Source organism: Arvicanthis niloticus, chromosome 3, assembly GCF_011762505.2.
Source record: "Arvicanthis niloticus isolate mArvNil1 chromosome 3, mArvNil1.pat.X, whole genome shotgun sequence".
Lineage (NCBI taxonomy): Eukaryota > Metazoa > Chordata > Mammalia > Rodentia > Muridae > Arvicanthis > Arvicanthis niloticus.
The window spans coordinates 92,196,422-92,221,320 of NC_047660.1; the positions used below are offsets into that span (position 1 = coordinate 92,196,422).

Here is a 24,899-nt window from a genome sequence, read left to right on the forward strand (position 1 = left end):
TGGCTTAATTTATCATTGCCAACACACACACACACACACAGAGAGAGAGAGAGAGAGAGAGAGAGAGAGAGAGAGAGAGAGAGAGAGAGAGAGAGATATCAAATTGAATCAGCTTTCCTCTTCATTGATTCTTAGACTTGACCAAAATTACCACCTCTTCCCTTTCTCACTTTGTCCACACTCCTAGCTGATTTCAAAGCTTTTCACTAATTCCATAAATTTAATTTACTTTTCTCCCTGTTTTAAATTTGTCTCCCAGGCAATCTACTTTGGGTATCCTTCCCAGATACAGATTTCATCACCTCTTTCATTTAAGAAACATCTGCTTGTTGACAAGCTAATTACCATTTAACACTCTTCACTAGCTGGTCTAAATCCAATGACATTTATATATGTGAGCTAACATGTGACAGAATGCAGAGGCAACAAGAGTATATAGCCTTCCATACATTTTTCCATGTTGTCACAGAATAATAGCATGCATTGCTCAAAAAGATCACAAAATATAGCTGTTCACAGAGAGATCCATCCCAAGCCCAACCACTAACTGAAAATGTTCCCAGATATAAGAGCCATTGTCTCACAGAGCCATCTTACTTCACATAGACCAAAATTGTCACATTTCATTCCAAGGTCTAAGACAAAGTTAATGATGCTGACAGTAACCATAGGTCAAGTACCTTCTCTGAACCAAGCATCTTGTCAAGTGTTTGCCTGGATCCTCTCACTTAATCCCTGAAGCACAACCATGAGGGTATGAGAAGAGCCAAAATTCAGAAAGAAGAGGAATAAACAAGAAGCTTTACAGCCAGCTGCTTTCTGGGCATTGTTTAGGACATGTCACTGTCACTATGGCAGAACCAGACAGAACCATGCTTTTGTTGATAGCATTTACCCTCAGATAATATGGCTGGTAGTGTTCTTTGTTGTCTTCCCATCCAGATAACCTGGGACCTTCTTGTATTTAAGAAGAAAAATCTTTTCTTAAAGAGAAAACAATGGTTTATAACTTAAAGAAAACTAGCCTAATCCAAAAGGTGAGAAGATATGGCCCACATGAAGACATGCAAGAAAGTTAAAGAAATGACTGCCCCTTAATGAAATGTGGACTTTTACAGTCTTAAATACACCACACCTGGGGGAACTGCTCACTGACATTCACTTTTTGTCTCAATAAATGCAACTTTCAAATTCACTCCTCTTTCCAGTTTCCCCCTCCCTATAGTTACCCAATAACAAGCCTGCCTGCCTAATCCCTCTAAGATACCCACCTCTTTCAATAATTGTCCTCAAGCATTCCTAAAGTCCCTTTTAAAATTTTTTCATTTATGTAACCAAGGACCTGAATGGAAATCAGAGTCCCTCCAGCAGTAACAGGTATTATTAGTTCCATTTAACAGTTGAAAATACCAAGGCTTAACATGTACCTGCATCTTCCCCTAAGAAATGTGCCCTGTAGTTAGTGAAAGTTGGAGATGAATCCTGATCTCTGTGTCTCAGGCTTGAGTCACTAACTATACATGTCCTATTGACAAGCATCCAACTATGTTTTTTTTTTTAATTAATTTATGTTGTGTGTGTGTGTGTTGACATGTATGTATATATGTATGTATGTGTGTATGTATGTATGTATGTATGTGTACCATGTATGTGCCTGGCACCAAGTGGAGGTCAGAGGAGGAGTGGGTTACCAGAAAATTGGAGTTATGGATAGTTGTGAATCACTGTGTAAATGCTGGGAATCAAGCCCAGGTCCTCTGCAAAAGCAATAAGTTCTCTTACTCATTGAACAGGTATCTGTCCAGGCCCTGTCTTCCTTCCTTCCTTCCTTCCTTTCTTTCTTTCTTTCTTTCTTTCTTTCTTTCTTTCTTTCTTTCTTTCTTTCTTTCTTTTAGGGCATGGTCTCACTATATAGCCCAGACAAGCCTCAAACCCCATGCTTTTTCAAGACACTATTAGCAATGTCTCTAAGGTCATCTTATCAATGAGGGGACACAACTTCTGGCCTGAAAGTCATCACAAGTAGTTTTTGTCTTGAGTGTTTCATCTGGCCAAATGAATGGTCTAATGACATCTGGTCTAATGACAAATTTGTTTTTTCAAATTTCCATAGTGAATTTGACTGTTAGGAGCTGCAGTGAGCGTGACAGCATTTGCCATTACAAGATGGCGCGGGCAACCTGTGCTCCCACAAGTAAACAACTAACTGTGCAGGTGCAAAAAGCAAAAGTGCGCCAAAGTCACTGCCCATCCCCGGGGCATAATATGGGGTGATGAGTGAACAGCCAATTAGAAGTGAACACGCCACTCTAGGGTACATATAGCAGTGCCTTTCCCAGGCTTGGGTCTTTCCGCTTCTGCTGATACAAGAATAAAACCTCGTTGTAGTAACCACCCGAACACTGCCTCACGTGTCTCTTTCGCGGGCGAAGGGGACTCGAAAAGGGGCACGGAACATTTTACAAAATATAGGATTATTTCTAGTCAAAGAATGAAAAACAAACAGAAACAGTACTCAACATAAACAAATCACATTGTAGCCAATTCTTTAAAAAAAAGAAATTGAAAAAAGAAAAAAATTGAGTCCAATTAGATAGCTGTTAGTTACCACCAAGGTATGTACACCACTACTTCGAGCTTAGGGCTACCTTGCTATGATGGTCATTGATTTTCTTCATAGGCATCACAGCTGGATAGAACTGGTCATTATTTCCCTCCTTTGGAAGCTCCAATGAACTCTCTCACCTAAGGCTCAGGAAACACTGTGGAAGAGAGAGCCCAAAGATTGTAAGAGCCAGGGGCATGAAGTTTTCTATGAGAGTGTGTCTCCTAGTAACATCAAAAGCAATACCAATAAAGCCTCATTAACATGGCTGCTCAAATATGAACTGGACAAAAATAACACCAATAGACCAGACAAACTGGACAGGGGAAAGTCTACAAGACCTCAACCCTACACAAAGAACTATAGGTAACTGGTGAAAGCTAAAAGCAGGAGAGGCCCTGAAAACAAAAGAGTAATATATATGGGGGAAGAGAGAATTTTGAGACAAGGTGTTTCTGTGTTTAGCGTTGGCTGTCCTGGAACTCACTCTATAAACCAAGCTGGCTCCAAACATACAGACATCCACCTGCTTCATCCTCCTGAGTGCTGGATTAAAGGCATACACTAACACTACTCAGCAAACAAAGTAATATTATATGGACTGAACAGGTTATATTTGGGAAGATACACACACACACACACACACACACACATATGCATATAGTGACAATTAGAAAAAAAAAAGATGCCTGAATTTGAAGGAGAGAGGAAAGGGTATATGGGAGGCTTTGAAGGGAATAAAGGGAAGAGTGAAATAATGTAACTATAAGCTCAAAAAAATAATAAAGTCAGTTAACCCTCTAAAAAAAGAAATTCAGAAATTCTGAAAACGAGTTTCTTGTTTTGAAAAGCAAGGTAGAAAACAGAGTCCAGAGTACATGGTCCAAGAACTCTATCATCTCTATTATCTCCTGGCACACAGAGACCACATGCTAACCATGTGGTGGGTGGGAGGACCTAGGTGTCCATACTTCTTCCTGAGCAGACCAAGAGGCTAGCCATGGCAAAAGCTAATGCTTCCATGACCTATACCCAGTGTCCCATTCATGCACCACACTACGTTGCCATAACCTCATGGTGGGAGATTTGTGCCCAGGGTCTACATTGCCACCAGAACCAGTTTCACATATCTTTTTGGGCTAAGAAGTTCTGATTCTAGAGTAGCTAAACTTACTGTACTTTGCATCCTTCAAGAATAGTCTGGTAGGGTGTGAGGAGTTCTTGCTACAGGCCAGTTCCACAGAACCAGAGAGGAGAACGCAGCTGCTTTACATATGTGCCAAATACACAAAGTTCCCTTTGCCAGCAGCTATCAGTCTCAAGTAAAAGCCCAGAATCCTCCATAAGGTAATTCATATTCATTATCCAATTTTATCCTGTTCCTTGAAGAAGTGACCTACATAGAATCATTGCCATTCAAAGGCCAACGTGATTCCACATTTTGATTTGTGCCTATTAGTCTACAACTTAGATTTCCATTATTAAAACATAATTAGTGAGTCAATTACGAAGCAATTTAGGCACTGTTAGACTTCAGCCTACTTAAGAAATAAACTAGAAAAATGGTGCCTGTGTTTGCACATCATTTATATTCTGAAGCTTGAGGTAATTTGTAAAATGAAAAGGTAAGTACCTATGTTCTTACACCAACCATGATGCATCTCTCTTTGGGCTAACAAGTTCCGGTTCCAAAGTACCTTGACCTATTGTTCTGTGCTTCCTTTAGTGATGGTCTGGCAGGGTATGATGAGTTGCTATAAGGATGACTTGGGTGGTAAATTGCACAGTACCAGGGAAGAGGATGTCAACAGCCCTCCTTCACTCATTTGCCCCTTGCTCCTTCTGTCAAAACACCACAAACCTCAAACTGGCCAATATTAATTTTTATCTGTCCTTTAAAAAAAATCTTTAGTTTTCCTGGGCAAGAGTATTATAAAACTTTTCTTCCTACAAAACGACTTACACATTGTAAAGCCCAGACCTATAATGGCCCAGACCACACAGCTGAGAATCCTCAGCTCGGTCCCTGGAAGGTAGAAAAGGGGTCTGGCAAGTTAGCAGCTCTGGATGTTTGCTCGGAGTGGAACTCAAACCAACGCTCCTTTTCTTTAATTCTTGTGCCTCTCAAACCCTTGATCAATGAGACTTCTATATTTAATATCTTTTAATAAGACTTAAAGAATTGATTTTCGACAGCAAGACTTGAGGCCAGGATCTCTGGCTTTGAATTCCAGGTTAGGTACTGACAAGCTAATCTTAATAACTTCTCTCAACTCTTAGCATCAGCCTGGCTTGTCTCCCCAAAGCATAACAACCACAGAGAGGGAAAAAAAGGTTTTATGTGGGTCTTTCTCTGGGGAAGAGTGATAAACACTAATTTCCTTGTAGAAATTTATGACTTTAGGAAAATATCTCTTGATTTGTCTTGGCATATATAATGAATGGTCTGCTAATCTGATCAAGAAAGATTAAGGAGAGTGACATAGCAAATTATGTAACAACAGAGCAGAAACAAGAGCCTCCACAATCACTCACTAATCAATGTGGGGGAAATTCTAATGAGAAAACATACATATAGACACTTGTGCGTGCGTGTGTGTGCGTGCACACACACACACACACACACACACACTTACATGCTTAAACACTTTTTTTTCTTTCCCATAAGCAACAGGAAAAAAATCTTTATTTCAGTGTTGACCCTATTCTCTGGCACTGTACCCAGACAGCTAATTTTACCTAAAGGACTCGGGCAATGGGACAAAGAATGCCATAAATCTGTAATTACGATTACCCAACTCCATTCTCCCACACTTCCAGACACACACAAGATGAGTCAATGTCACAGCATGGCCTCAGACAAATTTCTGACAAACTTGGACATTGAAGAATTTTTCTTCTTTCCTTTAACCTTGTAAGGTAAACCCATCAGGGACTACAACACAGAAACTCTTAAAGCTAAAAAGAAAACCTTTACTATGAGCCAGCAACTGCATGGGGAACTTGTGTAAATCACACAAAACCACATCCTGGCTGTTACACTTCAGTTAGCAAAGAACAGACCTACAGAAGCCAATAGGCAAAGTTAGTGCATTGTTAGTACACATAGGGACCTTTTATTCAGGAACTTTCCAGAAACTATTGCCTTACTTTTTGTTTATGTTTTGGAAGGTGGGCTAGGTCTTCACTTCTGTTTTGGCAGGAGTTGCAGCCTACATGTAGGCTTTCAAGGCCTGATTGAGGCTTCAACATGATATTATTTGTGCTAAATCTGTAACCTGTTCCAACCAAAATTATTATAAGGGTTGATTGTATGGTGATATATAAATATTTAGTCAAATATACCTGTATGTTGTTATGAAGGTATTCCAAAGATGAGGCAAGTATTTACAGTCCATAGATTTTGAGTAGCGTGTGAGCAGAGCAATCCACAATGCAGGCCCCATTCAGTCATCTGCAGGTCTTGCAATAAAACTGAACTCTTCTTACAAAGGAAAGATTCCTACAAAAAGACTACCTTGAGACTGAAAACTCAATAGCAACTTTTTCCTAAGTCTCCAACCTGCCAGCTACAGCCATTCCCTCAGACGTAAATTAGATGAGCCAGCCACATACTCGTATCTGAGCAACCATAACATCCCCAAGCAGGATCTTGTGAAACTTGGCCCCCTTTCCCTGTAGGACACTGAGCTTCTCGGACACACCAAGGTCACAGTATCTAAGTATATAGGTAGAGGTTTCTGAAGACCACCTGGCTTTATGAATCCAGGCCTCAGAGATATCTGACAACATGATTGTATCTATGATTGTGTTTTTTTTTTTTTTTCAAAATCCTCTTTTCAGGGTCCCTTGAGGTTGCTTTTCTCAGTACAATATAAAAGATTTCTTTTATAATGCTGGAGTTCCTCTCAGCCTTGGTCAAGGTCCTCTTTAATAGACTCCACTCCATCCCCAGTGAACTTTATCTACAAGCACACTTCATCACCACCCACATAGTGTTAACTCCAGCCCAGGTTTCACAGAGACCGAGATTCACATAGCCAGGTAGTCTTCAGAAATCCCTACTTATATACATAGATACCTCGACCTTGCTGTGTCAAAGAAGCTCGTTGTCCTACAGGAAAAAAAAGTCAACATTCACAAAAAGCTGCTCAGATATTCTTTTCATCCTCAAGCATAAGCTTGTTTCTCAATTCTATGATGCAATCTGTAGGTCAGTAAAGTTCTTCTCTACCTAGGATCCTGCCCCTGAAAACTTAGGCATTCCTGTGGCTTCAGTTCACAGAGAACCTCATCAGAACCAAGGTCAAATTGAGACTGAATAACAAATTCAGTCCTCTTCAGGACCTCCACAAGGTCATGATAATCCTTGAAAAATATAGGGTTTGAAATATATCCCAATGATTGCACCACATCCTGCATGTCCCTCTGGCTTCTTTACTCTGTTTATAGAGATAAGAGAAGAATTTTGCATCTATTCATTCCCAAGGCTTCTTGATTTTTGTCTAACAAGTTGGTTAGGTTCCACTAGGCATAATCTTGACTACCTTACAATGCAGAAAACCATACCCATCCTAACAAATAAGAAACTTTTTTTTTTATATTTTCCTGTGTCCTGATAGTCATCCAATAGAACTCATGTCACTTTGAACATAAAGTTTGAATGTGATTTCTGAAAACTCTCCTTGCATTGACATTATATGAGCCAGCAATTATTACAAACCTTCCAATCCCTGTTACTTCTAAGACTTCACACTGTGCTTAATTCAGACACATTTTTTTTTTATCTGAAGCATTGATGTCTGGAGACACACTAGCTACCAAGCACATATTGGAAATAGAAACCAAGAGCAAGAGCATGTGAGATTTGAAATACTTTAGCCACAATCCAATAGCCCAGTGGCCCTCCCTTTATATTCTGCCTTCTCATATGCTCCATCAATTTAAAGATGGTATATCTACTGCCTGCATCTTCTTATTGCCTCCTCTCTATCTACATTTTTAAGAACAAAGACAGTGTATGATAGTGTCACATGAAGATATGCAATCATCTATTCTGGGGAGATGAGGAAGCCTGATTAGAAAAGGCAACAGCAATGATGAATTCCTACAATGTCTCACACAGGAAGCCCAAAAATGAACAAAGACATAGTTATAAAAGTCAAGCCTTTATTTTCATGTTCAAAGATTACCTTGATTTCTTAACTCAAGTAACTGATAAAGGTAACCAAGATTTCTCAAGACCAATTTTTAAAAAAAGAAAGAAAGAAAATTGCCAAGAAGCACCTAAAGAAATGTTCAACACCCTTAGGCATTAGAGAAATGCAAATCAAAATAACCCTGGGATTCCACCTCATACCAGTCAGAATGGCTAAGATCAAAACCTTAGATAACAACAGATGCTGTTGACAATGTGGAGAAAGAGGAACACTCCTCCATTGTTGGTGGGATTGCAAGCTGGTCCAACCACTCTGGAACTCAGTCTGGTGGTTCCTCAGAAAATTGGACATAGTATTACCTGTGGATCCAGTGATACCATTCCTAGGCATATACCCAAAAGATGTTCCAATAAATAACAAGGACACATGCTCCCCTATGTTCATAGCAGTCTTATTTATAAAAGCCAGAAGCTAGAAACAACCCAGATGTCCCTCAACAGAGGAATAGATATAGGAAATGTGGTACATTTACAGAATGGAATGCATGGAATTAGAAAATATCATCTTGAGTGAGGTAACCCAGTCACAAAAGAACATACATGGTATGTACTCACTGATAAGTGGATATTAGCCCAAAAGCTTGGAATACAATTCACAGACCATATGAAGCTCAAGAAGAAAGACCAAAGTGTTGATGCTTCAGTACTACTTAGAAACAAAATACTCACAGGAGGTAGAGGGTGAGAAGGACAGGGGAGGAATAGAGGAGGGTGAAAGGAAAAAGGGGGCAGGGCCAGATATGGGAGGAGATGGGGATGATATACAGAAGGTAGGGAAATTGAACAGAGGTGTGTAGCAATGGAGTATGGGGAACTGGGGGTAGCCACCAGAAATTCCCAGATGCCAGGAAAGCAAGAGGCTCCCAGGACCCAGAATGAAATTAGCTGAAATACCCAACAAAGAAGAGGAAGAAGCTGTAGAGACCATATCCAGAGGTTAGGCAAGGCCCTCATTTTGAAGATGGGGCCATCTACTCATCTCTAAATTTTTAACCAAGAATTGCTCTTGTCTAAAGGAAATACAGGAACAAAATGTAGAGCAGAGACTGAAGGAAGGACCATACAGAGACTACTCCACCAAGGGATCCATCCCATTATAGGTACACCAAACCCAGACACTATTGCTGATGCCAAGATGTGATTGCTAACAGGAGCCTGATATAGTTGTCTCCTGAGAGGCTCTGCCAGAGCCTGACAAATACAGTTACGGATGCTTGCAGACAACCATTGGACTGAACACCAGGACCCAAATGGAGGAGTTAGAGAAAGGACTGAAGGAGCTGAATGGGGTTTGCAGCACCATAGGAAGAACAATAATATCAACCAAGCAGATTCCCAGGGACTAAACCACCAACCAAAGAGTACACATGAAGGGACGCATGGCTCCAGCTGCATACATACCAGAGGATGGTCTTTTCTGGCATCAATGGGAGGAGAGGGCCTTGGTCCTGTGAAGGCTCAATGCCCCAGTGGAGGGGAATGCCAGGATAGGGAATAGGGAGTGGGTGGGTGGGTGGGTGGATGACTACCCTCATAGAAGCAAGAGGAAGGAGAATGGGATAAGGGGTTTCCAAAGAGAAAACTGGGACAAGGGAAAACATTTGAAATATACATAAATAAAATATACAATAAAACAGAAATGCAAATAAATAAAATATCCAAATAAGAAATAGTATCAGGCTCATAGGACCCAGAGGAATTAGGCCTCCCAGGAGCTCTAACCCAGGAAGGATCTTAGATAAGGAGACAGTAACACCCGCCCCAAATGGGAAGTAAGTGGGACCCACAAGGAACCAGGAATTCACTCCTGGCACAGAGCACTGGTTCCTTCCTGTCTGTGCCTGAGCACTGAGCAGATCTTGGGCCCCAGCTCTAGCCCCAGTAGTAACAACTACTCCACACAGTTCTGATACAACCAAGATAATAGGCAGGACAGGCTCCAGTCAGAGACAGGGCAGGTAGCACTAAGGAGATCCAACTGGCAAAAGACAAGGGCAAGAACATAAGCATCAGCAACCCAGGGTACTTGGCATCATTAGAACCTAGTTCTCTCACACTAGAAAGTTCTGGATTCCCCATGTCACCAGGAAAACAAGGTTCAGATTTAAAATCACTTCTAATGATGATGCTAGAGGACTTTAAGAAGGACATAAATAACACTCTCAAAGAATTTGAGGAGAACACAGGTAAACAGGTAGAAGCCCTTAAAGAGGAAACACAAAAATCCCTTAAAGAATTACAAGAGAACACAACCAAACAGGTAAAGGAATTAAACAAAAACATCAAGGACATAAAAATGGAAGTAGAAACAATAAAGAAATCACAAAGGGAAACTACTCTGGAGATAGAAAACCTAGGAAAGAAATCAGGAGTCATAGACGCAAGTATCACCAACAGACTACAAGAGCTAGAAGAGAGACTCTCATGTGCAGAAGATACCAAGGAAATATTGACACAGCAGTCAAAAAAACCCACAAAATGCAAACAGTTCTTAACACAAAACATCCAGGAAATCCAGGACACAATGAGAAGACCAAACCTAAGGATAATAGGTATAAATGAGAGTCAAGATTCCCAACTTAAAGGGCCAATAAATATCTTCGACAAAATTATAGAAGAAAACTTCCATAACCTAAAGAATGAGATGCCCATAAACATACAAGAAGCCTATAGAATGCCAAATAGACTAGACCAGAAAAAAAATACCTCCCATCACATAATAATCAAAACATCAAATGCACAAAACAAAGAAAGAACATTAAATGCAGTAAGGGGAAAAGGTCAAGTAAATTATAAAGGCAGACCTATCAGAATTACACCAGACTTCTCACCAGATACTATAAAAGCTAGAAGATGCTGGACAGATGTCATACAGACCCTAAGAGAGCACAAATGTCACCCCAGCCTACGACACCCAGCAAAACTCTCAATTACCATAGATGGAGAAACCAAGATATTCCATGACAAAACAAAATTTAAACAATATCTTTCCACATACCCAGAACTACAAAGGATAATAGCGGGAAAGCTCCAATACAAGGAGGGAAATTATACCCTAGAAAGAGTAAGAAAGTAACTCTTTTCCAACAAATCCAAAAGAAGGTAGCCACACAAACATAATTCCACCTTTAATAACAAAAAAAACAAGAAACAACAATCACTGTTCCTTAATATCTCTTAACATCAATGGACTCAATTCCCCAATAAAAAAAAGACATAAGCTAACAGACTGGATATGTAAAGAGGACCCAGCATTTTCCTGCATACAGAAAATGCACCTCAGTGACAAAGACAGACTCTACCTTTAGAGTAAAAGGCTAGAAAACAATTTTTCAAGCAAATGGTCCCAAGAAACAAGCTGGAGTAGTCACTCTAAAATCTCTAGCCCAAGAACACAAAGGGAGGGACTCATGGCTCCACCTGTATAGGTAGTAGAGGGTGGTCTTGCCTGGCATCTGTAGAAGTAGACAGCCTTGGTGCCTGAAAGTTTGGATTCCCTAGTGTTGGGAAATTCAAGAGCAGGGAGGCCGGAATGGTAGGATGGTAGGAGCACACCCTCATAGTAATAGGAGGAAGGGGGATGAGTTAAGGGGTTTTGGGAGGGATGAGAGAGGTGATAACATTTAAAGGTAAATAAATAAAATATCCAATTTTATAAAACAGATAATGGGCCTGGCAATTATAGTTGAGCAGTGTTTTTGTTAACAATTTATTACAGGGATTTTTGTATAATCCTCAAGGACAGGGTACTGTGGAAGAGGCCCATGGAACTTTAAAAAAATTGGTGAGACATACTGTTGCTAAGACAAAGAATGATGCCGACCTGTGAGCTTGCTGAGTGCCCTGACAAGGGTGACTGGGGAGCTGTATTGGACATGTGTTCCTGACCCACATTTGCTTGACTATATCCCAGATGGGACAAGTGCCTGGCCTCAAGATTTTTGACCTTGTGGGATAGAGAATAGAAAAGAGAAACTATGTCTCTTTTATTCTTCTTAAAGGTGCTCAGCTATTAGGACTCAATCATGTACTGGTCGAGAAATCAATCCAATATGGGAAATAATAGTCTACTTTTGGAAGACTGGATCTGGATTTGTCAGGAACATATTTGGAAGCTAGCTGTAGCTCATATGATGTTAGGATAGCAAGAAATAATGTTGAGACAGGATCTGGATTTCCAACAAGGGTTAGTGCATATTTTAATTGTCAAGCTAAAATTGGTTTTGTCTCTTCTACCGCATTTATTGTAAGTTGCATTGACTGTATAATTTCCAATTATGTAAGTGTGTTGAAACCTGGCATGTCTGTTATGGGGGTCTATCAACCAGCTTTGGTCTCACTGACCTGAGTATTAGAAAACCTTGATTCTCTGAAAAAAAGCTTAAAAGTCCTTGAAGAAGTGAATTAGGCTTTAAGCAGAAGCAAGAGGGTAGCAGGCTTGATTATTGCTGGTATAACAGCTTTAGTTCCATTAATTGCTAGCACCACTGCTTCTGCAATAGCATTGACACAAAAAGTTAAGACAACTATTTTTGTTAACCATCTAGAAAAAAAATGTTGCTAATGTATTGAGTATACAAAAGGATTTATATAGGTATCTGGAACAAGGAATGATGCTCTACAACCCACTCAAATTTTCTGAAGAAGGTTCAGGGTTCAAGAGTTAGGAGCCATCCCAAGTGTCATGATAAATATTATTGGAGTAGTATTACTTTGAAATTCACAATGATTGTCATTATGATTAGAAAAAAGTTTAAAGACACCTGTAGAATATTTGGCATAATTCTAATACCTCTCTGGGTGTGTAAACTTTGCATAATGAGATTATGAATTTAAAGAATGCTGCTCTGTTGACCTTTGATGCTGCAGATAATCCCAATAAAAGTATCCATGGTCTGAGCTCAGTATTTCCATTTTGGACAAACCACAGGAATGGCATATATACCTTGATCAGGCTAACCCTTCTTGTCCTGGGAATACTTTTATTCCTGCCCATCGTGTTAAAGCTTATCTTTAACAACATCAACATGTTGGCAGCCAAAGTACATGGCTTAAACCTGAAAATGGACCCCCAGACAAAGTTATTAAATTAACAGGCTGGCAAGCCAAGGATGGGTAAGATTCTGCACAGAGCCTTACCAACCTAAGACAGAAGTGCATTGCCTTTGATAATACATATTCCATGATGGGTAAGGAAGGCATTCTTGTCAGAATGACCTAAGACAGGCTCAGTCTTATTAACAAAATAAAAAAGGTGGAGAGGTGGAGAGTCTTTGGGGCTGCTTGGCAAGAAGCTGACATGGGCCAAGGACAAGAGAAGGAGCTGCTTGACAGGAATATGGCATCGGCCAAGGACAAGGAAGTAGTCTTCAAGCAGGAATCTGACATTAGAATAGAACAAAGAAGTTCAGGTAGGCATCTAAATCATAGGCTACAACAAAGAAGTAATCTCAGGCAGAAATCTAAATATTAGGCCAGAACAAAGAAGTAATTTCAGACAGGATTCTAAATTTTAGACTAGAACAAGGAAGTAGGCTTTAGACATGAAAATGACCTTGGGCTAAGATAGGGAAGTAGGCTCAGATATTTTGGTCATCCTGATAAGCCTTTAGAAACAGTGATCATGGGAGTGTTCATGTAACTGGGTTTAATGCCTTACTTTTTCTTTGACTATTTGTGTTTATTGTATTGCTTGTTCCTCTACTATTTGCATCTATTTTATTGTTAGACCCTCAACCTAGAACTGACATTATTACATGCATGTAATCAAAATGGTATAAAAGCATAAAGGAAGAGGGGGTATAGGATACAGGGTTCTAGGGAGGAAAATGGGGAAAGGGGATGACATCTGAAATGTAAATAAATAAAACCTAGAACAGACCTTAATACTTGCATGTAATAAAATGGTATAAAAGCATAAAGAAGGAGGGGAGTTAAGATGGGGGTTCTAGGGAGGAAAATGGGGAAAGGGGATGACATCTGAAATGTAAATAAATAAAATATCCAATAAAATCAAAAGAAGCCTAACATATGCATAAATGTTAAATGTAAGTAAAATTAATATTTTATATCCCAGTTTTCGTTAGGATAATTGTGTTGTACTTAGAAAATTATGATGGGCTATTCACATTAAATCTTTTACATTATTGGACTACTTATGTTAATATTTTTTCAATTGAAATTTTGTTTTTATTTGATATGTGTGCAAGTCCATATGCATGAGTGTGTGCTTGCCCGTGGGTATCATAGCACGCACGTGAAGGTGACAATCTTTGGGAGTTGCATCTCTCGTTGCACTGTGGGTTTTGAGAAGCAAATTCTGGCTGTTAGTGCTGTTAGCCACTGAAACATGTCACTGGCTCACATGAAATATTTTTCATTGCTAATATGAGTCATAATTTATTGTAGTTTGTTCTCTACTCTTGTTTAATCCACATTGGAAAGTTATTTTCTGGCTTGAGAACTTGAAGAAATGCCTGAATTTTCATTAGATAGTCAGAAATTCAGGGTCAGGGAAGAAAGTAAGAATAAAACAAATTAAATGTTATATTACACACATTTTATTTTCTATTTTATTTTTTGGTGATACAGACTTGCTGTATATGTAGTTCAGGTTCACCTGGAACTCATAATGTAGACCACATTGACCTTGGAATTATACTGACACCCTAGGTTCTGCCTCCTCAGCTCTAGAGTTATAGTGGTGTTTTCCCTTTATGAACTGAATAAACATATCTCTATCAAAGCTCTATTTTCTGAATTTAACAATTTTCCTTTGAGATAACAGTCTTTGCATTGATGTTCAAAGACCAAGATCAAACAGAAAACAGCTTTAAAGAAAGCTGTGTTACCTAACAAGTGGTCTGCTCTACCATCAAAACACAAAAGACATGCCACCATAGCTTTTTTTATGGTACTACTCTCAATAATTGGTACAGGAAATAAACCTACCTGCCACTTAGGAGAAAAACAGATGAGGGACATATGGAAAATATGTATGAAGCACTACTAGTCAGCCATATAGAAGAATGAAATACTATCTTTTTCAAGGGAATGAAAGGGCTTGGCGGGCATCGTGTTACACATAGTATGCTAGTTAGAAAGAACGTGTTACGTTTTTCTCTCCGGAAATTAGAAGAGAGCCTAATAGATTAAGAAATGGGCCACTCGAAGGAAGGAAAAGAGGCTGGAAATTTTGAGGGTAGGTGAGAAGGTGCATATATCTAATTCACTGCATTTGTATTATGGAAATGACATATAAAAGAAATTTATTTGCCTAATTAATATGTTAATAGAATACCGAAAGAAATAAATTGCTTGTTTCCACAAAAAAAAGTACAAAATATCCAAGACAAAGGAATGCTGAGGAAAAACAGCAGTTGTCTAGGTATTACTATAAGTGACTTTAAATTATACCACAGAACCACAGTAACGAACAAGTGTTATAAAAAACAGATGTGCAAAGAGTAGAATAGAGTAGAGGAGAATAGAACATAAAAGAGTGGAATAGAGTAGAGTAGATGGCCAGAACTAAACCCACACAACAGCTACAGCCATATGACTTTAAACAAGTGTGCCAAAAGCATATATTGGAGAAAAACAGCTTATTTTTCAAGTGGCTCTGTGACTCTGGATATCCATAAAATATAATTAGATTCTTATCTCTCACTCCGTATAAAAAATTAATTCAAAAGTGAATTAATCCTTAAGGTCAGTATCGAATCTTTAAAACTACTAGAAGAGGAGGGAGGCCGCCGGCCGATCGAGCGCTGTAGGGGCGGGCCAAGGACAAAGCGGAGCACGTGCCCAATGAGTCCCTGCCCCCACTTCCCGGGCAGCCACCGCAGGAGCCCGGCAGAGCGCACCGCAGCGCAGCCGCTGGTCGCCTTGAGCCCATCCACAGTAGTGGCCACAGCCCTACCTAGGACCTTGGGGAAGATGCAACTGTATAGAATATTGCAGAAAGCCAATCTGCTTTCTTACTTTGATGCCTTTATCCAACAAGGTGGTGATGATGTTCAGCAACTGTGTGAAGCGGAGAAGAGGAATTTTTGGAAATCATGGCACTCGTGGGCATGGCAAGCAAGCCCCTTAATGTTAGAAGGCTTCAGAAGGCTTTGAGAGACTGGGTTACAAACTCTGGCCTTTTCAATTCAGCCATTGACTTCCCTTCCTGTCAGTAGCATACCCATCTATAAATTACCAGAGGGATCGCCTACGTGGCTGGGAATATCCTGCAATAGTTATGAAAGGATTAGCAGCTCAGGAGAGCCACATTTAAAAAAAAAAAAAAAAAAAAAAAATCCCTAAATATGCTGCCACCACCTGTGTGCAGAGCTTGGGTCAGGGCAAGTCAGAGGTGAGAAGTTTAGCACTGCAGTGTGTCAGCAAATCTAGACTTTGGTAAGGACACCACGCCACTGAAAGCAGCATAGTCTCTCCCCAGCAGACCTGGGCTCCCCAGCCTCTCCAAAGGAAAGCAGTGAGGCCCTGGATGCTGCTGCTGCTGCTGCTGCTGCTGCTGCTGCTGCTGCTGCTGCTGCTGCTGCTGCTGCTGCTGCTGCTGCTGCTGCTGCTGCACTCTCTGTGGCTGAGTGTGTGGAGCAGATTGCTCCCACGCTGCCCAAAAGTGACTTGAATGAAGTGAAAGAGCTGCTGAAGAACAATAAGAATTTGGCCAAAATGATTGGTCACATCTTCAAGATGAGTGATGAAGACCCACACAAAGAGGAGGAGATTAGAAAGTATAGCACCATCTATGGGCGATTTGACTCCAAAAGAAAGGTTGATAAACACCTCACATTGCATGAGCTTACTGTTAATGAGGCAGCCGCTCAGCTGTGTGTGAAGGACAACGTGAGCTTTTTGCCCTAGCCAGGCAGGTTTCTCGAGAAGTCACCTACAAATACACTTACAGGACCACCAGGTTAAAATGAGGTGAAAGAGATGACTTATCTCCAAAGAGAATTAAAATGGAGAACGGATTTCCAGACTTCCAGGATGCTGTGCCAACACTCTTCCAGCAAGCCAGAGCCAAGAGTGAGGAGCTTGCAGGTGTCAGTTCACAGGGGGATGTGAACAGATGGAGCTCCTGTGTGCCCAGGCAGGCTATGAAAGGCTGCAGCAGGAGCGGAGACTCACGGCCGGACTCTACAAGCAGAGTTCCGGAGAGCAGAGCCTGATGGCGGCCTGCCTTCTGATGGCTCCAATGGACAAGAAGACCTTTGAATCTTCGAATTCCTAGTGTGCAGAACAGACAGCCCCATCATTTTGTGATGAAGGAGGAGCTGAGTAGGCTTTACTCTAGTGACACTAAGTCCCATTCATCAGAGAGCCTTGGGATTTTAACAGACTATCCTCATTCTACCTTGGAAAAGAAAGTTATTAAAACAGAGCCTGAAGACTCAAGATAGCTGAGATTCTCCTCCTGTTCTCTGGAAATGGCACCAGATTCAAGGATAATGCTCCATCAAAGATTAAGCCTTAATAACCTTAATAGTGTTGCCTCATTCAGCTCACAGACCATAGCCAAAGCATAAGAACTCACACTGTCACTCTGTGGACACCAGGACAAAGCAACAACCACAGAGGAGGGAATCAAGAGAACATTGCAGTGTAACACGCACTGACCAGTTACCTTCCTGTATAAGTTGCTTGTGTGGAAAGGCTCAATATCGTAGACATTCACTATTTAAGAATGTACAACGTGTCTTTGTAATTTATAGAAGCAAATCTAGGTGTTGATACCTTGCAGTCTAATAGATGTGGATACCATTCATTTTACTTGAAATTTTGTTGTCAACTTATGTGTATCTACCATAAATATTATGTGTCAGCATTTAGAACTTTTGCAGTCATAGAAAGAAAGGCTGGGCAATGTAGTTATTGGCAAGGAGACTGGAGAAAGATGGAAGATAAACACACAGTTTACACCACAGAGAAGGCTGTGTGCTTAATACTTGGTAACATTGATTTTGATTAATAGGAAATATGTAATTGTCACTAAATAATATCACTTTCATTGGTTTAATCAGTGCACAAATTAAGAATTGGAGTAACATTCCCAAGATGAGGTAGGCTACATTTACGACAGCTGCTCAAGATATAACAAAAATTGGACAGAGGACTTGAAATAAATGGATTAATATGTCAAAGCCTTGACTTAAACACTGATATTTCAGAATATGTTAAACAAATTAAGGCATAGTAAGTTAGCCCTAAATGCGATAAAGATGATATGTGGTGAGTGGACATGGAGTGTGTGTCTTGTGTATAGTTCTGCTTTAGGTCATGCTGTCATCGATATGAATTCCTAATCTGTTACACTGAAATCTGTTGGCCAGATGTTAGGTGAGATGTCTGCACCATAGGTTCTAATCACATAGGTAATCACTTTTCAATTTGATCTGTAGGAGAGTTTTACAGTAGAAACACCAGTAAACAGCTTTTCGACCATTACAAGGCTTTTTCCTTCCTAAATGTTTCTATTGGACCACAGCATCTTGCCCACTAAAAAGTATCTTAGAGACCATGTGGCTCTGTTGCTACTGTGAGGTTGATTATTGTGGTCTCACTGTCCACAGTGTGTAAAGATAGTGTAATACCATTTAAATAGACTGTTCAGTTTTTAATATTAGCCATAGCACTGGATAGTATCCCTGTACTTTGATGAACCATTTCCTGTGTTCCATAATCCATTTTGAGAAATTTTGTGGTCTTTTTTTAAAAACTATAAATAAATAAATAAATAAATAAATAAATAAATACTATGTCTTACAGGTCAAGTTTGTAGATTTTAACATGCAAGTTTTAAAAGATGCATTAGTCTTCCAGCTGACATTTGTCTTTCCTGGACCTAGAACCTGCATTTTTAAATCCAGAAGAAAGTCTCCTTAAGTAGCATACTTTCTGACTTCCATGCTTACAGATAAAGAGGAAGCACACACACACAAGTTTTCAGTAGAATACAGTTTTTATCTTGGAATGCTAATGTGTAACTTGCTATAATTAAAGCAAATAATATATATCTTTATTTGAATGATATACATAAATTAGATGTTATAACTAGTGTTTCTTTTCATTTCGTTTAAGATATTTCCACTGAACAAGGTCAATTGGTTACCTCAGTATTACAGCCAATATAACCCAAGGGACCATTTCTCCCTAAGTCTGTGTTATTCTTTATTGTGTGAATTCTGCATTTTTGTGATTCTTAAAACTGTTGAAGAGATGAGTGCCCTTGCTTCCTGTGGTAATAAAGAGTTTCTCTGCCTCACAAAAAAAAAAGAAAAGAAAAAAAAACTTCTAGAAGAATACATACAAGAAACCTCCATGATATGGTCATAGGCAATGGCTTTCTGAACGGGGCTCCCTTAGCTCAGGAAACAATAAAATAAATTGACAAATAAGATTGTTTAAAACTGGACATTCTATCTAGTGTCCAGAAAAGAAAACACTAGAATAGGAGAAAATTTTTACCAGTTATCTGAAAAAAACGTTAATTTTTAGAATACATAAATACCTCAAAATATTAAATGTGAAAAAAACAACAACCAGCTAACAAATGAATAACATAAAGTTGGTTAAATTGTGCAAATAGTAGATGATTACATATCAAATGTTTAACATCTTTAGCAAATCAAAACTACTCTAAATTTTCATCATTTAAAATTTTATTTTTAAATAAAATTTCATTTTATTTGCCAGAATGGTATTACCAAAAAACAAGTATCAAATGTTGATGAGGGTATGGAAGTTAAGGAACTTTTACATACTCCTGTTAGGGATTAAAAAAAAAATCACAAGTACTACAGAAATAAATGTGAACAATCTTCAAAACTGTAAACATAAGTACAAATAAATCAACTACATAGCTCCTGGGTATGTGGCTAACAAAATCTAAGTATCCATAGAGATAACTGTACATTCATGTTTATTGCTGTACTAATAACAATAGCCAACACATGGGATCAGCCTAGATATCTGTCAACAAAAGAGTTGATAAAGAAAAGTGTCATGTCCACACATTAAATTTTATTGCATTATGAAGAAGCATGAAACCACATCATGGGCAGGAAAAAGAAATTAAATTGGACATCAACACATTAAGAATATAGTTTAGACTCGGGATGACAAATGCTGCATGTTTCTTCTCATGTAGAATCTAGGGTGGAAAAGTCTAGAAAATAGAAAGAAACTATCAGAGAAGGGAAAGGTACTGGGGTCAAATGTAGAAGATAAGGAAAGAATATTATTGAGGCATGCTATATGTATGTATAAAAATGTCACCATAAAACTTTTTGTTTTATACAATAAATACTAATAAACATATACTATAGCTAATTTAACAGTTCATGTCCATACTGAATTTGAAAACTGTTGATTTAAAACACTGACCATATTTCTTGGCTTGTATGTTCTATGCCAATTATGGTATATTATACAATTAAAATAATTGAAAGAATAGAGAAGTACTATATAGCTAAACAGTATTGATACCCACCAATGGATTACATATTTAAGAACATATAGAATGAGGGAAATATGTAACACCATTCTTAGTCAAATACGGGGTACAATCAAGGTATTAATTATTCATTCACTTATCAAGTAAATTCACATAATTAATTATCAATTAAGTTCACATAATGACAGGTACTGATATGACCTGTTCTCTCACAAGCATGAGAATGGTAACCAGATAAGATCCAAGGGACTTTCAGAACAGTCAGAGGCAGAATCTCTGATGCAGAACTCTTTTATGCACTCAGAAATACTCTGAGATTAAACAGAGCCCAGTAAAAGTGACTTTAAGCATATCCCAGGTTGTAGATTCCCCTGTCTTCTCAGATTGGTGAATCCCATTTATATTTAACTCTGCTACAGTGGTTCAGAAACAACCAAGTATCAATAATGTAAACTGACAGGCAATTCTGGGGAAATAAAATGTTTATTATTCTTCAACACTTTCTCTACTCTTATGATGCATGAAGTGACTAAAATCTATGAGGCACAGACACAGTCTAGGTTAATGGAGAATTTCATAGAGGCCAGTGTATCAGGGCTCCAAGCAGTAAGAGATGAAGACAATCTTGGAACCCACAGTTGCAAATGATTTTCAATAGAAAGAAACACTGAATTCTTAGAAAGGAGATTTTCTAAGATAGGGTTCTCCCTTGACTCATTGTCTGAGGGGGTGTGGGGAAGACAGAGATATCAAAGAAGTTGTTCTTTAGAATACATTGGTACAAATACAGGGAGAAGAAGAGTAGGCAGAGAAAAGGGTACCTCAGATAACTATCTGTATGGGATTAGAGAGGAGCAGGTAACAGAGTTCAGGTTAGACACATCATACTGACATCCAGACTTACTACCCCACTCTATCCCCTTTATTTATAAAAGGGACAGTAAATCCAACAAGGTTCAGTCTAGAGGTTTTCTGTATCACTGTGGAATTGAACAGTCTTCTAGACACATTGAAAAGAATCACCATCTACTTTGTAAGCAATTTCCATTAATAAAATCATGTCACCCAGGGCCTGTGTCCAGGGAAAAGTATGTGAGAGCACTTTGTTGATCGTGATAAGGAAGAGATTAGAAACTTTTTTTTAAATAAATTAATCAGCTGATCCTAAAATTTATATAGACTCAAATGACCCACAACAACCTTGAAAAGGGACAAAGTCTTCTTTTCAGCTTCAAACTTTGTTCCAGTTCTACATTAATCAAGATTATCTGTTGCTGCCATGAATGTGAACTATGCAGGTCAATAGTATAAAACAGAAGAAAGGAAGAAGATGGAAGAGAAAAGAAAAAGAGAGGAAGGGGAAAGAAGGAGGAAAGCAGAGGAGAAAGGAAGAAAGTGAAATTTGCAATAAGCCTACACATTCGGTGGTGACTTTCTGGCAGGGGATGGGGCATGACAATTCAACAGTGAAATAATAAATGACTTTTTAAAAAGATGTATTTATTTATTTATATGAGTCCACTGTAGCTGACTTCAGACACATCAGAACAGTGAAATAATAAATGACTTTTTAAAGATTTATTTATTTATTTATTTATTTATTTATTTATTTATATGAGTACACTGTCACTCCCTTCAGAAACACTAGAAGAGAGCATCAGATCCCATTACAAATGGTTATGAACCACCATGTGGTTGCTGGGAATTGAACTCAGGACCTCTGGAAGAGCATTCAGTGCTCGTAACCATGGAGCCATCTCTCTAGCTCATCAATGACTCTTCTTAACTGGTGCTGAGCACTTCAGTATTCACATGTAAATAAATGAAATGAGCCACTAATTCAAACCAAGTAACTCAACACAGATTGTATCCCAATCATAATATCTCAAACTATAAAACTTTTAGAAGAAAACAGGGGATCTTTGCAAAATTAGACAGAAGTTTCTCCGACACTATACAAAAAAATGAAAAAATACATACAAGTATTCATTCATTCATTCATACATACATACATACATAGATACATACATACATACAAGTAAAAGAGAAAAATTAGACTGAGACTATATCAAAATTAAACCACGACTAAAGGAGATCTCCAAACTTCTTGCAAACTGCTTTGGTACATCCCAGAGGAATAAAGGAAGCCTTGTTAAAAACATAGAGTACAAGCCCTAACCTTAGACAACATGGAGACCATTTCGGATGATGTTCATGCTGGCATACAGATGGAAGTGGAGCCTCCAATTTAGACATTTAAACAAGCATAGAAGCTGAGATGAATAGAACACACACCAATATTTTCTTATGTCAAGATGAGGAGACATTTTGTTTCTTATATAAAAAGGAACATGTACTTTTAATATTTAGTCATCAAACCAGATGTTTATTGGCATCTCGATGCATATGTATTTTGGCTCCATAAAATGTTTAATCTTCCTTAGATAAAAATTCATTATACATAATATTTTAAAGTTTTTAAGTAAGATATAAATATAATCATACATGGCACTATTAAATCTCTGGGCTGAAGAAGTATGATTCCAACTCAGTGCCCCCCCCCTTTCCCTCTCCTCATTTCTCAACCCCAAATCTAAGAATGAACAACTCAAAGCAAGGGCAAGCCCTCTAACTTTAAGGAGCAAACCATTCAAATTGATTGATCCCTGCCCCTTTCTGACACTAAGATTTTAGTATTCTGTGGTTCTGCTCATGGCAGCCTTAACAAGTCAATAAGAACAGTGAAATGAAAGCAGATAATGAAAATAACCACCAGTGTTTCTTGGTTTTGAAAATAAAGTACATGTGGGAAATGACCCTAATTATAACCTAATTTGCCTGTCATTATCTTATAGAATGAATGGGACAGGCTTTTGTCTCCTTCTAACAAATTCAATAAATGTGTTTTGTGCATCTGTTTTTAGGTCAGTACCATAATTCAGAAAAACAAATACCATTATTCATTGCAGGGTCATTATTGCTAACAATTAAATATATTGTCCTCACTTAAAAGAGCTTACCCTGACTGATCTGTACTGCATAGAACAGATTGCAAGCCGTGTTGTCTGATTCCCTCTTCACCAGCTTTTGCTTTGTTTCCTAAGTTGCCTTCTTTGAATCACTGCATATCCATGGGACCCAATCATACCATGATCAATATAACTGCATTTCTGAGACTGTTTTTGTCTATAAACATATTAGTGGGGCTATCGGTAAGAATAGCCAGAGAGAGACTACTGGAACAAAACATTTTGCCAAGGGATTATTCACTAATTTATCCAATTTTTTCTCTATTTCTGGGCTTGGATTGAATCTTTACTAAGTGACAACACTTTGATCTATTTTTGTTCCTTCCTTCCTTCTGCTGTGTTATTGAGACAGAGGAAGTAAACACGAGCAATCTAAATAGGAAACTTTATTTCATTTGTTCTTACCATGTCTTCAATGGTTCTTTTTATTTTTTTTTAAAGATGAGCCTTCCTTTTTTAATATATCATTTAACTCATTCCAAATCTCAAACAAAAACTAATTTAGGATTCAATTATAGTAAGTATCCATCCAAATACCTGCCACCATGGGCCTTCCAACAAACACAGCTGCATGGTGGAACAATGAAGGTCACACCAGCTGGAAGAGCAGCAGGGGAGAGAGGTTGAGGATGCTGAACCAGATGGGCTTTCTAGAAAAGAATCTGAAACAAGGGTTGCAAGTTCATGGCCTGATCTCATGTTCCACAAAAAGTGGGAGTATTTGGCTATGATGCATTAGCACCAGCTGGTCCAACTTGAGAAAGCTGGTAAACTTTCATGGCTCCCATAAGAGTGGCTACATTCAGAAAGCTGAAGACAGTAAATACTGGAGAAGGTATAAGGTAAATTAGGGAATGCTTGCACACTTACAATAGGAATGTAAATTAATACAACCAGGTGAAAAATAGCATAGTGTTTATCTCAAAAGATACAGAGTAGAGCTGCTGTATGACGCATGAGTTGTGCTATAGATATGCACTGAAATGAGGTCAACATACCAAAGAAGGCTCTGCACCCCCATGTTCATGGCAGTGCTATTGACAGTAGCCGGAAATGAAAGCAACTTAAGGGTCCAACAACTAAAGAACATGTAGGTACCTATGATACACAGAAACAATGACATACTACTCAGCCATAAAATAGAATGAAATGCAATTGTGCAGAAAAGTACAGGTGGCACTAGAGGTGATTATCTTAAATGAAATAAGCCATATAAATGAATAAATAAATAAATAAATAAATAAATAAAATACTTGGTGATCTCACACTATGTTGGAATTTAAAAGCTGATCTAAAAGAAGTTGAGAGTGAAAAGGATATTTATCAGAAGCAAAGATGGATGCTGAGACAAGAAAGGAAGTGTATCTTAGGGGTTTTGTTGCTGCAACGAAACATTGTGACCAAAGCAACTTGGCAGAGGAAGTGGTTTATTCAGCTTATAGTTACACATCACAGTTAATTCTTAAAGAAAGACAGGACTGGAATCCTTAAACAAAGCAGGGTTCTGGAGGCAGGAGCTGATGTTGAGACCACATGCAGAAACGCTACTTACTGGCTTGCTCAGCCTGCTTTCTTATAGAA

General features: G+C 38.7%; 1 pseudogene; it reads left to right on the forward strand.

The window, feature by feature from the left end:
• The window catches only part of LOC117705673 (NGFI-A-binding protein 1 pseudogene), a 55,142-nt pseudogene extending 37,887 nt beyond the window's left edge, over positions 1 to 17,255 (forward strand).
• The last annotated feature ends 7,644 nt before the right edge of the window (positions 17,256 to 24,899 follow it).